Genomic DNA, 13,835 nt, shown 5'->3' on the forward strand with positions numbered 1-13,835 from the left:
TTTTTGTTTGCTTTTGTAACTGTTGTTTCTCTTCCATTGACAATGTCATATCTTCAGACTTACCAGGAAAGGTCAGGGAGGTTCTGAGGGTTGAATAATTTTTATTAATTGGCTTCATGTCTCTATAAACAGAGACCTTAAAACAGTGACTTGACCAATTGGTCCCTTGTCCATTGTCTACAAATGCTATCTTCTTTGTCCTCCTGGAGGTCTATGTTAAAGCTAAAGGATGGACTAGGATGAAGAGAGAAGAGTCTGAACAAATCACATCAACCCAAAATCCAATACAAACGATCCTTGATTTGAGGTTGCCTGAAAATAGATGGCCCAATCCATGCAAGTATTTGAGCATGATTTCATCCCATATATCTGGATAGAAATGGGGCATCTCAGGAAAACTGGAGCTCATTCTCATGAAGACAAAATCGGCATCTATTTTAAAACTCAAAATATTATGGAAAATCTACTGAGTCTGTGCACATGTGTTCATATGACTATAAATTTGTGACTTGGTGCATGTATGTTAGTTTGCTCACAGGCACAAATGTATAAACTAATACATACATGAGATTTTGTGCAGGGAAATGACTTTGAATAATGGTAAGTATATTAGCATGTATGTGTCATGTTCCATGTCATGTGTGTATATAGGACTTATATGTGTGTACATGTGTGGTTATGCATTTATGTGGCAGTGAATGTACTGTGTACTATATATTTTGAGGAATGAAAAAGTTTTGGTGAGGTGCTTCTTGAGAATCCAGCACCATGCCTAGCTGAGGCGTAGAAAATGGCCATCTGTGTTGGGGAGGGAGGCTTTCCACATGGATGAAACTGTGGACTTTCTGAAGAATAGCAGTACTATTAAATGGTGGTAAGTAAACAGATTAACCATGTAGTTGAAGAATAACACAATGTTGTGGGTGTCATGACAAAAAGAAGCGGCACGTTTTATGCTTTATGATTGAATATTTTTTGCATTAATAACAGTGCTAAACCAACCTTTGCTGATTCCCTATGGCCTCTCTGCAGTTCCCCAAAATGTGATCCTATTGCTGGACCTTAGACCTTCCTCTTCCTGTCTGCCTTTAATCTAGTGCTCAGGACCCAAAGAAAGGTTCAAAGTCATTTGGGTTCCCCATTGATTCACTCAAGGCTCCACACTAGTGGTTTTTCAGGAGCTCAGAGGCAATTAATCCTTAGAGCTAGAAGTTCAAGAATCATAGGCTTATAGAAAGAGCCAGAAAGGATTTTAAAGACCATTTAATATAATCTTCTCAAGTATGACCTTAGACATGTATGAGCTATATGACCCTGGGGAAGTCACTTCACTTTGGTCTGCCTCAGTTTTCTTTTTTCTGCCTCAATTTTCTTATTTGTAAAAGGGGATAATAACAGCACCTACCTCACAGGATTGTTGGGGGCATCAAAGGAAATTATATTCGTCAAGGGTTCCATACTGAGTAGTATAATAAATTCCTGTTTCCTTCCTTCTTCTCATTTGAGATGTAAAAAATGAGAAAGGAAGTTTCTCCAACTTTACATAGTTATGAAGTAGCAAAGTCTTCATTTGAACTTGGGTCTTGTTATTTCTAGCTCTTTCATTCTCTTTGCTAGAGGACGACTTCGAATGACTACAGGTGGAAATAAAAACTCCCTTGGAAAGCTTAACAGGTAGAGTTAGGAGGCTACCTAAAGTGATCTTGGTCATTTTTCCAAGAAGGCTGGATATTCAATGTTTAGCTGGAGAATGAAAAAAGACTTTCCAAAGAAGTTGGAAGTAATCAAGAGAATTTGTATTATATAACAAGCCAAAGGCAGTTGGGTGGGTGGGTGGAGCAGCTGAGTGACTCAGTGAATTGAGAACTAGGCCTAGAGATGGGAGGTCCTAGGTTCAAATCTGGCCTCAGACACTTTCTAGCTCAGTGACCCTGGGCGGGACACTTGACCCCCATTGTGTGGCCCTTACCACTCTTCTGCCTTGGAACCAATATACAGTACTGATTCCAAGACAGAAGGTAAGGGTTTAAAAAAACAAAAACAAACAAACAAAAAAAAACACAAAGGCAGTTGGGTCTTAGGAGGCTTCAGTGTTATAATTAGGAACTTTGGTCCCTAATCAGCAAAGGACCCAAGGGAAGAGAAATAGAGCCCCTAAGTTACCCTGAAGCTATAGTGGGCTATTGCTGTTGAGAAATTTAAAATTCTAGGCATCCCAAGAGAGCAAAGGTCCAATGATGTATATATGTATGTGTGTGTGTATGTGTTCCCATGCATACTCACCCCAGCTAGGGGCAGTTGTGCCAGGAAAGAGGTAAAATAATGGCAGACCTTCATGGATTGGTGGTCCAGAGGGCAGACTTCCTCTGGGGGAGATTCAGTCATCTTCGGTTGCCATTCCAAAAGATATGACTTTGAAGAGAAAAAAACCCTCACTAGCCCCTACTATGTCACTACTCAAAGGGAGGTGAAGTATGCCTCTTAGGAGTCAGTGGGTTAGGACAAGTCCCAGCTGCCTTATGCTAGACTCCTTGGAGTCTTTTGAATTAATAATAACTTACATTTCTATAGTGCTTTAAGATTTGTAAAGTGCTTCACAAACATTAGCTCCTTTGAGTCTCACAACAAAATCATAAGATAAGTTCTATTATTATCCTCATTTTTACATGTGAGAAAACCAAGACTGCGAGAAATTAAGTGATTTTTCCCAAAATTACAAAGCCAAGATGTATCAGAGAAAGACCTCCAACCCAAGTCTTCCTGACTCTAAGGCTGGAGTTCAATCCTTGCCTTGCTCTGAATTCTTTACCCTCAAGTTCTCTGGTTTCCCTTGTGTGTCTTGTATAACCTGGAAAAGGGGGAATGATTGACTAACTGTCAAAGCAGAAGCAGTATTGACTTGTATACATGTAGACTTGAAATTTCAGGTAAGCTCTGATACATGATGAGTGTATGACTCTAGACAAGTCAGTTCTCCAAACCTCCTTTTCTTTTTCTCTTGCCAAGCATGGAATCATCTTCCTGAGTTCACATCGGAATTCAGACATTTACTTGCTGGATGACCCTGGACAAGTCACTTAATCTTGTTTGCTTCAGTTTCCTCATGTATAAAATCAGCTAGAGAAGGAAATGACAAACTACTCTGGTTTTTTTTAACCAAGAAAATTCCAGCTGAGGTCATAAAGAATTGGGCATGACTGAAAAAAGATTAAGCAACAACAAAAACAGGGATAATAATACTTGCGGTATGTTCATCCCAGGGCTGTCTGTGTCTGAGATAATGTTTCTTAAGTTCTCAGTATGCCTCAAGAGCTTATATTACATGAAGATTAGGAATCCAACTAGAGTGCAACAGTTGAACAAATTCTGTTCTAGAAAGGGCAACTAGGTGGTTCCGTGGATAGAAGACAGAACTGAGTTCAAATCTGGCTCAGAGACTTAATTAGCTATGTGACCACGGCTAAGTCACTTCACCTCTGTCTTGGTTTTCTCATCTATAAAATGAGGCTAATAATAGCATTTCACCACTCCTGATCCCCCACCAGTTGCAGTAAGGATCAAATGAGATATTTTTAAGTGCTTTACAAACCCTGAAATGCTATATAAATCCTAGCCATTATTACGAGTGATTACTTTAATGATAGACTCAAAGATTGTCAGAAATGGAATTTTGACTCGACCTTCCTGGCTTCCTTTAAGTCCTAACTAAAATCTTACCATCTATAAGAAGCCTTTTTTAACCTCTCTTAATTCTAATGCTTTCACTCTTTTAATTATTTTCTATTTATCCTATATGCAACTTTGAATATTTTGTTTGCATATGTCTCCTTTATTAGACTGTAAGGTCCTTGAGGTCAGGGACTGTCTTTTGCTTCTTTTTGTATCCCCAGCACTTCGCACAGTACCTAGCACAACTCTTTTTGTATCAAATCATATCTCGAGGCATGTGGACAGCTCTACCCAAGCATCCTCAAAATCTCTTCCACTCTCATGGCGGGCTTGTAAGTGCCTTAGCAGGTGGCAAGACTTCCAGGGAACCATAGGGATCTTCACACTCCCGGATGCAAGTTGATATTTTGGGAGTAGACCCTTCTGCCTCACCCCCTCCTCCAGACCAATACTTGGAGCAGACTTGGATTTAAGTTCCAGCATCCCTATTTTTGTACCACGGAAATAGGCGAAATGTTTAACCTCTCTAAACTTTGGATTCCTCATGGGGATAAAAAAAAAATCCCTGTGCTAAGCATCGTTCAGATGTATATTGTCACCTCATTTGTGTTCCAGGCTATTACCTCTTGGCTGGAGTGTAAACCCCCTCCCCAGGGTGTAAACCAGGACCTTTGGGTTTCTTCTGAGAGGTCAAAGCCCTTGGGTGGGAATGCCCTTGTCAAACTTTGCCCTTAGGACTTAGCTGTTTCTGTTGAAAGGCAATCCAGCAGGAACTGTACCAAGGAGCTGGTTGTTCTGCTGGCTGCTGACAGACTTCTTCATGGAACATTACCTACTCAAGGGACTTCTGAAATTGCTTCTGCTGCAATTAAAGGAAGTGAATGAAGGGGGAATGCTTCAAGGAAGAGATTTATCAAACAGCAGAATCCCAGGGATTCCTAGAATAGCAGAAATGGTCTGCAATGCTTTTGCTAGAAGCAGCCCTTAAGACCCTTAAGATTAGTCTTTGAAATAAAGCAAGCTCTCCTCTCTTCTGTCATGGTAATCAACTGCCCTTTGTGATTGCCTGGTCCTGAAAATGTCTAGAATAAATGTCATAATTACTGTGAAAAATACTGGTACAGGCTCAACTTTTTTACTGAACCTCTGGATTCTTGTAACACTGAGATGAGTCTGAATTCTCATGGCGGCTATACCAAGAGGTATTGTGAAATTATGGGAAGACCACTGGTTTTTGAGTCAGAAGACCTGAGTTCAAGTCCTAACTTAGACAGAAATCAATTGAAACACAGCATTTATTAGAAACTTATCATGGAGGGGGCAGCTGGGTGGCTCAGTGGATTGAAAGTCAGGCCTAGAGATAGATGCTCCTGGGTTTAAATCTGGATTCAGACACTTCTTAGCTGTGTGACCCTGAGTAAGTCACTTAACCCCCATTGTCTAGCCCTTACTGGTCTTCTGCCTTAGAGGCAGAAGATAAGGGTTTAAAAAAAAATCCCACCATGCACTAGGTTCCAGGTTAGGCATTGAGGATAAGGGATTAAAAACAAAGCAAAAGAGAACATTGTTCACTGCCTCAAGGAACTAACATTCTGTTGGAAGAGAGAAATGTTGAAGCTGAACACGGTTAATGGTCAAAGTAATCACTGCCTAAAATGAAATATACAGTATGTAAAATGGAAAAGGAGAAGAAATCCAGCTAGACAATATAACTGTTTGGGGGAAGAATATCCAAAAGTAACTTCTATGAGCCTGGATTTCCTCAAATGTAAAATGTGGGCAATCTTACTTACCTTACCGTGATGTCATGAGGAAAGTACCTTGTGAACCTTATACTGACCCTGACATGTCATTACTATTATTAACGAGGCTTTGACTGGCATCCTATGATCCCAGCCCACCTCAGAGGGGAGAAGCTCCAGCCCCATGAAAGCCGACAACCAGCTAATCATTTTTTTTTTACTAGTACCAGAAACTCATGAAGAAAACTATCCACTGAGGCATAGAAAACGGCCATCTGTGTTGGGGAGGGAGGCTCGCCACATGGATAAAATTGTGGACTTTCTGAAGAAACGCAGTACTATTAAGTGGTGGTAAGTAAACAGATTAACCATGTAGTTGAAGAATTATACAATGTTGTGGATGTCATGATGAAAAGAAGTGGCACATTTTATGCTTTATGATTAAATATTCTTTGCATTAATAACAGTGTTTATCTGCAAAGCGCCTTTGGTCTTCCACTCCCAAACCTTCCTTTGCAGCATCGTTAATACACATTAATTTCTTGTTCAATTGTTTCAGGCATGTCCAACTCTCCATGGCCCCATTTGGGGTTTTCTTCACAAAGACACTGGAGTAGTTTGCCATCTCCTTCTTTAGTTCATTTTACAGATAAGAAACTGAGGCAAACAGAGTTAAGTGACTTGCCCAAGGTCATATACCCAATAAGTGAGTTGGATTTGGACTTCTGAAGATGAGTCTTTCTGGTTCCAAGCCCAGTACTCTATCCACTGCTTCACTTAGTTATCCCATTACTAGATAAGTTATAGATTGGTTTGAATAGCTTTGGTTTGAAATTTGGTTCTAGCATTTATTTTTTTTGTGGGACCCTGGGAAAGTACTACATGCCAGAATCAGAAGAGTCATTTATCTCATCCATGTTTCTACTGCCCTATTCAGGAATCTTCTTTGTAGTTAATATGGCAGGTGGTCATCTGTCCTCTGCTTGAATAGGTCTTGTGGCAGAAAATTCACTGCTTTCCCTATACAGCCCTTTCCACTAGCCCTAAATGTTAAGAAACATGAGAAACAATAGGAAATGGGGGTGAGGAATAGGAAGAGCAGAGAACAAGGCTGTTGAGTTTAGTGTAACTTGGCTGGAGCCTATCCTGGATGTAGTGGACAACTGAGGCAACCTCCATTTGGAAATGTGGACTTGCAGATTGGAAATTCTGGAGATAAAAGGGATAAAAATCCTTTAGTACATAGTTCCTGGTCCAGGTGGCATATCAACTGGAGAAGATGATGATGGTGTTGATAACTAACCTTTATATAGCATTTTGAGGTTTCTAAAATGCTTAACAAATATTATCTTGTTTGATCCTCACGACGACCCTGGGAGGTGAATGCCACGATGATCCCCATTTTAGAGTGGAGGAAACCGAGGTAAATAGCTGTTAAGTGACTTACCCAGGGTCATGCAGATAGTAAGTGTCTGAGGCTGAATTTGGACCCAGTTCTTTCAGATCCAGTGCTTTATCCACTCTTTGAAAAATGGGTAGGGAGTAAAATAAAGCATGGTTGGAGCCAGACCCAGATGGAGTGATTGACCGAGGCTCCCAAATAATAAGGAAGAGCTGTAAATAACATGGTAAGCTTGTGCTAGATGAGCTTCAGTACCTTTGTATCACTGACATTGTGTGGTTCTCTGTTATTGCACTCCATTTGTCCAGTGACCCGAAGAACAAGTCATTGTTGTTTATCTTTAAGTTTCAAAGAGGACTAATGACAAAATAAGGTCATGTCTTGACTTGCCAGTGAATTGGACTTAAGTAAGACAGAGATGTACAAAGTCTTTAGCGTCCTTCTCTTGTCTAGTCCACTGGCAAGACAAAAAAAAAGGATGACTACTGATGGCCCAGGATGAAGTGGATGATCTTGACATCTTCGGTGTCCTACTGAGTTCTTCATGCTCCATATCCTACAGCTTCTTGGAGCCAAAAGTGAAAGGTGGACACCAAAAATGGATGAATAGCCTTGAAGAGGTCCTAGTAAGGCCTCACACTAGAGGGATTCATCCTCCCAGAATGCCCCTTCTACCTGGAGGACAAGAAGGCAGTAGCTGGGATTGCTAGGAAGGGGCACTAGACAGCAGAACTTAGGTACCAAGTTTATTTGGGAGTTTAAAGGATTTGGAGCTGAAAGATACCTTAGGTTTCATCTAGTCTGTACCCCCTCATTCTACAGAAGAGGAAACTAAGACCTGAGAAGTTAAAGGATTTGTCCTAATGTTAGAGGGACAATAAATAGCAGAACCAGGATTCAAACCCAAGTTGTCTAACCTCATTTCCAATGTTCTTTCTAATTCATCAGCTGAAATGATGTTTTAATATGATCATTTAAAAAGTGATGCTTGCAAAGCTCATCCTTTGGTGAGTATTTGATACATATTTGGAGATCAATTAAAGCAACAATAGCAATGGTGATAGTTGGACCCATAAGTCTCTGTGGTTTACAAAATACTTTCCAGACATTATCTTATTTGATCTTCTAAACAACCATGGATTCGTATCTCCATTTTGCTGATAAGGACACTAGAGCTTAGAATGGTTGGATGACTTGGTCACCCAGTTGTTAAATGTTAGAAGTGGTATTAAACTTTTAAAAGATATGGGGGCAGCTGGGTAGCTCAATGGATTGAGAGCCAGGCCTAGAGACGGGAGGTCCTAGGTTCAAATCCAGCCTCAGACACTTCCCAGCTGTGTGACCCTGAGCAAGTCACTTGACCCCCATTGCCTACCCTTACCACTCTTCCACCTATAAGTCAATACACAGAAGTTAAGGGTTTAAAATAAAAAAATAAAAAAAAGATATCCTTTACTCTCCTTTGTAAATGATAGAGCCTACTTGGGAGGCTTTAGGGCTGCCTTGCTTCCAAGTAAGCTCCTGGAAACAGCCTGAGAATGGAAAAGAGGAGAGTGTTTCTGTTCTCCCTTGGCTGTTGTACTTTGTATTCAAAAAGGACAAAAATAACCAAAATGATATGATTGGTGATGTTTTTGTTTAGTGCAAAAATTTAAGGTTTAAGTGAGGCAGAGTTACCCAAAATCATTAGTCTCACTCTCTATTCTAGAGTCATCCACATCCAGAGGCAGGACAAAAGTAACGATGCCTGGTGATGGCTCAGATTGCAGTGGATGATCTTGGCATCTTCAATGTCTGGCCAAGTTCTAAGAACTCCACAGAGTCTGCTTTAGCCACCTTCATGACTGTTGGAACAAATTGTTCTCATCTGCCCATTAGGCAGGAGGAAATCTTCATATGACTGGAGTAAACACCCACCCAACTCATCATTGGATTTGAAGCCAGTTGGTTACTGTCAACCTGGTTTAGCTCACCTGCCAAGAAGGTTTACTGCACATGCTATAATTTCTTGTAGTCTCTGATGAGAGATGGGTGACAAGTGGACACCAAGAGAGGAAAATAGCCCTGAAAAGGGCTCAGCAAGCCCTCACACCAGAGGCATCCATCTTCACCCCGCCTTATCTTTTAAGGAACAGGATTATGGGAATTTCATAGATCTAACTGGGCTCTAAGGAAGAAGAGAGATTCATGGCTTGCTTTCATTTCTTCCCTGGGCCCAAGGTTGTAGGACTGCCCTAGCTTCCTCAGATAGTCTCAGCCTTTGGCAACCTAGATTTCTTTCACACCATAAGTATGTATCATATAGTAGGAAAGTTCATTCAATTTTTTTTTATCCTGGGACTCCATTCTAGGAGCATAGGGCCACAACCAGTAGGCAATGGGTCACATAGTTGCTCAGGGTCACCCAGCTGGGAAGTGTCTGAGCCCGGACTTGAACCTAGGACCTTTTGTCTCTAGGCCTGGCTCTCAATCCACTGAGCTAGCCCAGCTGCCCCTACTTTAGGTTGCAGTTTCTTTAGCAGATGTAGTTTTTACAGGGTGGGGTTGCTAGCCCCTCGCCCAACCCTCCTCCTTTTTTCATCTGGGCTAGGGACCGTCCTTGGCCCAGGAGTGGTAAGGGTGGGCAGTAGGGGTCAAGTGACTTGCCCAAGGTCACACAGCTGGAAGTGTCTGAGGCTGGACTTGAACCTAGGACCTCCAGTCTCTAGGCCTGGCTCTCAATCCACTGAGCCACCCAGCTGCCATTCAATAATACACCTTAATTCTAACAGCATGAGGAAGCACTTCCATTACAAAGAAAAACCTTGAGATTATGAAGATTATTTTTAAAATTTCATGATAGGAGACAGCTAGGTGACTCAGTGGGTTGAGAGCCAGGCCCAGGGATGGGAGGTCCTGGTTCGAATCTGGCCTTAGACACTTCCTTGCTGCATGACTCTGGAAAGTCACTTCACCCCCATTGCCTAGCCCTTACCACTCTTTTGCCTTGGAACAAATACATGGTATTGATTCTAAGGCAGAAGGTAAGGGTTTTAAAAAGTCACAATAGAGTATAGGTGGGGCAGGAAAGTAAATAAGGTTCAAAACTGACTTTAGGTAAACAAATGGAAAATAGAGAAATAGAGGAATATTTTAGATGATGTCTAATCACCTGGGTCACAAGTCATTCTTAAGTAATATGCTATCAACCTACTGACACCTTTATATCTTTCCATTATCCTTCGGATAACTGGGAAGTTTTATCCTAAGATCGTTATGTTTCTTGATTCATAATCATGCATCATCACTGAGAACGTGTTAAGAAGATGGGCCAGGAAGCAGCCTAGGACTACAAAGAGCACCATACAGGTTTCCAAAGGTCTTCTAGCTCGTTTTCTTCCTATTCACCTCAGTGGCCATCTGCAGTTGCCATTCTAATCTATATTATACCAAAAGACTCATTCAAAGGATAGGCAACCAACTACCCCTTATAATGTGTGCAATATATTTATATATGTGTGTGTGTATATGTAAATATTTAACCAAAACCTGTTTTTTTCTTTATTCTGAAGTAGACTACCCAAAAAAGAGCATTTCCACCCACATAGCAGGTCCAGAAGAGGGCTGATCCTCTGTGAAGCTGTGAACTTCCGTTTCATACTGTTTTCTTAAAAAAAAAGTATATAATAAATTCTACACATTACTTTCAAAACTGTCCCTTTTGTCTCTGCTTCCTTCTCAACTTCCTTGTTCTTTGTTCATGCTTCAATGGCCCTTTTTACTTTTCATCACTATGAAATATGTTTCCATCTATTTATTTTTTATATGTGGATGAATAAGCTCATTTCATTTAAGTGACTTTAGATCATATTGAGGATAAATAAAAATAATTATAACATTGCACTGCTAAATGTGATATGCAGAGAACTAATATCGGCTTAAGTCTATAATCTCTTGCTCCTGAGTTCCCCTTTTCCTTTTTCATTTTGACTAGCTAGTTAGACACATATATGATATCAGATTAATGCAAGACATTTATTAAAAGAAAAATATTGTTATATATAATTATAAATAAATTATAATTAAGTATATAAAATTATAAATAAAAGGCTATAAGATGTTATATAAAATATATAATTATAAATAAAAATAAATATATAAAATATATTAATAATATAAGAAATAAATATATAAAGAATGTTAATCAACAGAAAGTTTATTAATCTATTTCCATCCGGCACTTCTTTTCATAAACACCTCCTCCTCCAACCAGAGGGAGCAGCAGAAAGCACTCATGACCAGGTGGTAAAAATTAGGAGCAATTTCCTTGTTTAATTACCTTGGAAGTGTTTCTCCTTTCTGTTATATTCAAAGTCTAGGTGAGATGTCAGAAGTCAAGGCTGAACTGGCATTTTTTTCTTATTTTAGACTCTTTGATATTCATCCCTTCTCTTCTGGCTCTGCTAGAATCTGCAGAGCAGGTATTGGTGGTGAGCTGAGTTAACAAGACCAGAGTTCAAATTTGACCTCAGACATTGACTAGCTGTGTGAGCCTGGGCAAGTTACTTAGTTTCCGTTTCCCTCAGTTTCTTTTTCTGTAAAATGGGAGTAATAATAACTCCTACCTTCCAGGGTGGTTGTGAGAACCAAATAAAATAATATTTGAGATCCACTTAGTACAATGCATGGCACATAGTAAGTGCTGCACAAATGTTATTTGTCATTATTATTGCGTCTTCCCAATTCAATAATTCAGTTATTGCCTCTTGTCTCTCTCTCTCTTCTGGGACTTCTGTCTAGCATCTCAATGGGTGCTACAATCTCTCTCAACCACTCAACCTACAGTTGGAATAATGCTGCCTATTGTTTTTTGAATTGTCTTTTGGGGGCATGAAGCACCTAATTAATAATAATAGTTCCCATTGACCTTTTACTTTAAGGCTGCAGAGAACTTTCCCATTTATTTATCTTATTTCATCCTTTTAACAACTGTGTGTACATTAGATCATCCCTTTAAGGATGGGATTTGTACAAGGGGTATGGAACAAAAGGAGCGAGAGAAAGTAGTTGGTGACAGTTGCTGACAGTTGAGACCAGAAGGGGATTCTGGGAGATTGTCTTGGGGGAAGAGGAGAGGAGAGGTCTTGGGGTGGAGGACTGGAAGGGAAAAGGAGGAGGAAATCCTAGCTCTGATCCAGTCCTGAGGGCTTCCTGAGGATCTTTCTTTGGAAATTGAAACCCTGATTCCCTAATTAAAGCCATTTCATCGCATCTCACTCATTAAGACTTCAACCATTGAGTTAGCTAAGTTTTGGGACTCCATTTTGGGAGTGATCTCTTAGTCTCCTTCTCCCATTACTCAATCTTGCTGAGAGACCCCCTTTCAGTCAAAACTTACAATTATAGAAAAGGATAGAAACAGAAGAAGAAAATGGGTGTGGGGGGGAAGAAGTTTAGGAGTGGGAAACCCAAAGGTTCCCACCCCAGTGATGGACCCCTTAGAAATAGAGAGGGCACTCCAAAAATCCCTCTGCCCTTCACCCCTTTCCCTAATCCCTGAATTGTGAATAATAAAAGCCATTCATCAGTCAGATAGCCTTCCAGAGTACCAGAGAGATAAGGGAGAGGGGAACCACAGCTTGGTCTGGCTGCTTCCATCTTGAAGCAGGACCATCCACTGTGAATTTAACTGATTGGGGGAGGTTTGTGTGAACCCCATCCTTATTCAGGATTGGATTGGGGTACCACATTCCTCATTTTATAGGGAAGCCTCACCCCCAACTCCTGTGGGGTGGCATGACCATCTAGGTCACCCAGTTTTGGGGTGACACCCCCTTAAAGTCTCCCAGTGTATATTCGGCCTCAGGGGACAGCTGGAAGAGAGACTCACCACATAGACTTTCTCTCTCTTTTCTATAAACATTGGTAACTGGCTCTCTTTATTATTACATCCCCTGAAGGAACTTCAGGGCTTAGCCCCCTGCCTGCAATCACACAGCTGGCAAGTGGTAAAACCAGTACTTAATTGAAGCTACATTAACTCTAGTATTTCCTAGGACATCAAACCTATGACACCAAGCACCAGCCTCATAAAGCTAGGAGGCGTAGGACTGGCAGAGGAAGAAGTTAGAGGTGACAGAAAACAATAATATTTGCTATGGGTGAGGAAGACTGAGTTAATTGAGGGAGGCTGGTCAGCCCTGTGGCCAAAGTACAAGCTCTGTGACCTGTGAAGTGAGCTGATGAGCAGATCGACATGTTTCGTCATAGCCAATGTGAGCCCCAGCATTCCTAAGCATTTGTCCCTGACTTTGATGTTCTCCAGAAAGGAGTAGGGGGAGGTAGTGTGGGAAGAACAGAGACTTCTGGAAGGACCATGGGAACCTTAAAGCCTATTTCAATGCCCTTTTTCATCCTTCCACACTAATGGTGAGCCCTGGAACTGGGAGGAAAAGTGATTTATAGTGATCCCTCACCTATCTCAGTTGTTATGTTCCAGAGACCCCAGCAATAGGTGAAAATCCACTAAGTAGTCATGTTATATTTATTTTATTACACACACATATATATGTGTGTATATATCATATATACATATATATATATATATTTAAGTTTTATAAACCCTTCCCACTCTCCTATAAACCTTTTCCACACTCTTATAAACACTTAGCCAATCAATGCTTAGGATATAGAACACAGCGCTGTGGTTGGTTGCCTTTCATTCCATTAGTCAATAATGTGCCATGTACAATCTCAGTTGGCAAACTTGTGCAAGTAGCAGTGGTGTACTGCATTTTCATTGTGTACAGTGAGGTATTCATCCGCAAAATCCCACAACATAGCAAAAACTCCGTGATACAGAATTAGATATATTAAAAAAAAAAAAAAAACAAAAAAAACAAGCCCAATCCAGTGAAGCCACAATAAGTAAACTGGACGACTGTACTGCTGTAAGAAATGACAAACAGAATGATTTCAGAAAATCTTAGAAAGACTTGTATGAAATGATACAAAGTGAAGTGAGCCAAATCATTGTAGAAATG

The 13,835-nt window shown here is 40.5% G+C and overlaps 1 long non-coding RNA gene across 1 annotated transcript in view; it reads left to right on the forward strand.

Moving 5' to 3' along the window:
• LOC123237148 overlaps positions 1 to 13,835 on the forward strand; it is a 36,328-nt gene that overhangs the window by 11,514 nt on the left and 10,979 nt on the right. Inside the window, exon 2 of the long non-coding RNA XR_006505454.1 lies at positions 5,636 to 5,762. This is a non-coding gene — a long non-coding RNA (uncharacterized LOC123237148). The remainder of the gene's footprint in view (positions 1 to 5,635; positions 5,763 to 13,835) is intronic.

The sequence above is a fragment of the Gracilinanus agilis genome, chromosome 2 (assembly GCF_016433145.1).
Source record: "Gracilinanus agilis isolate LMUSP501 chromosome 2, AgileGrace, whole genome shotgun sequence".
In the NCBI taxonomy this organism is placed as follows: domain Eukaryota; kingdom Metazoa; phylum Chordata; class Mammalia; order Didelphimorphia; family Didelphidae; genus Gracilinanus; species Gracilinanus agilis.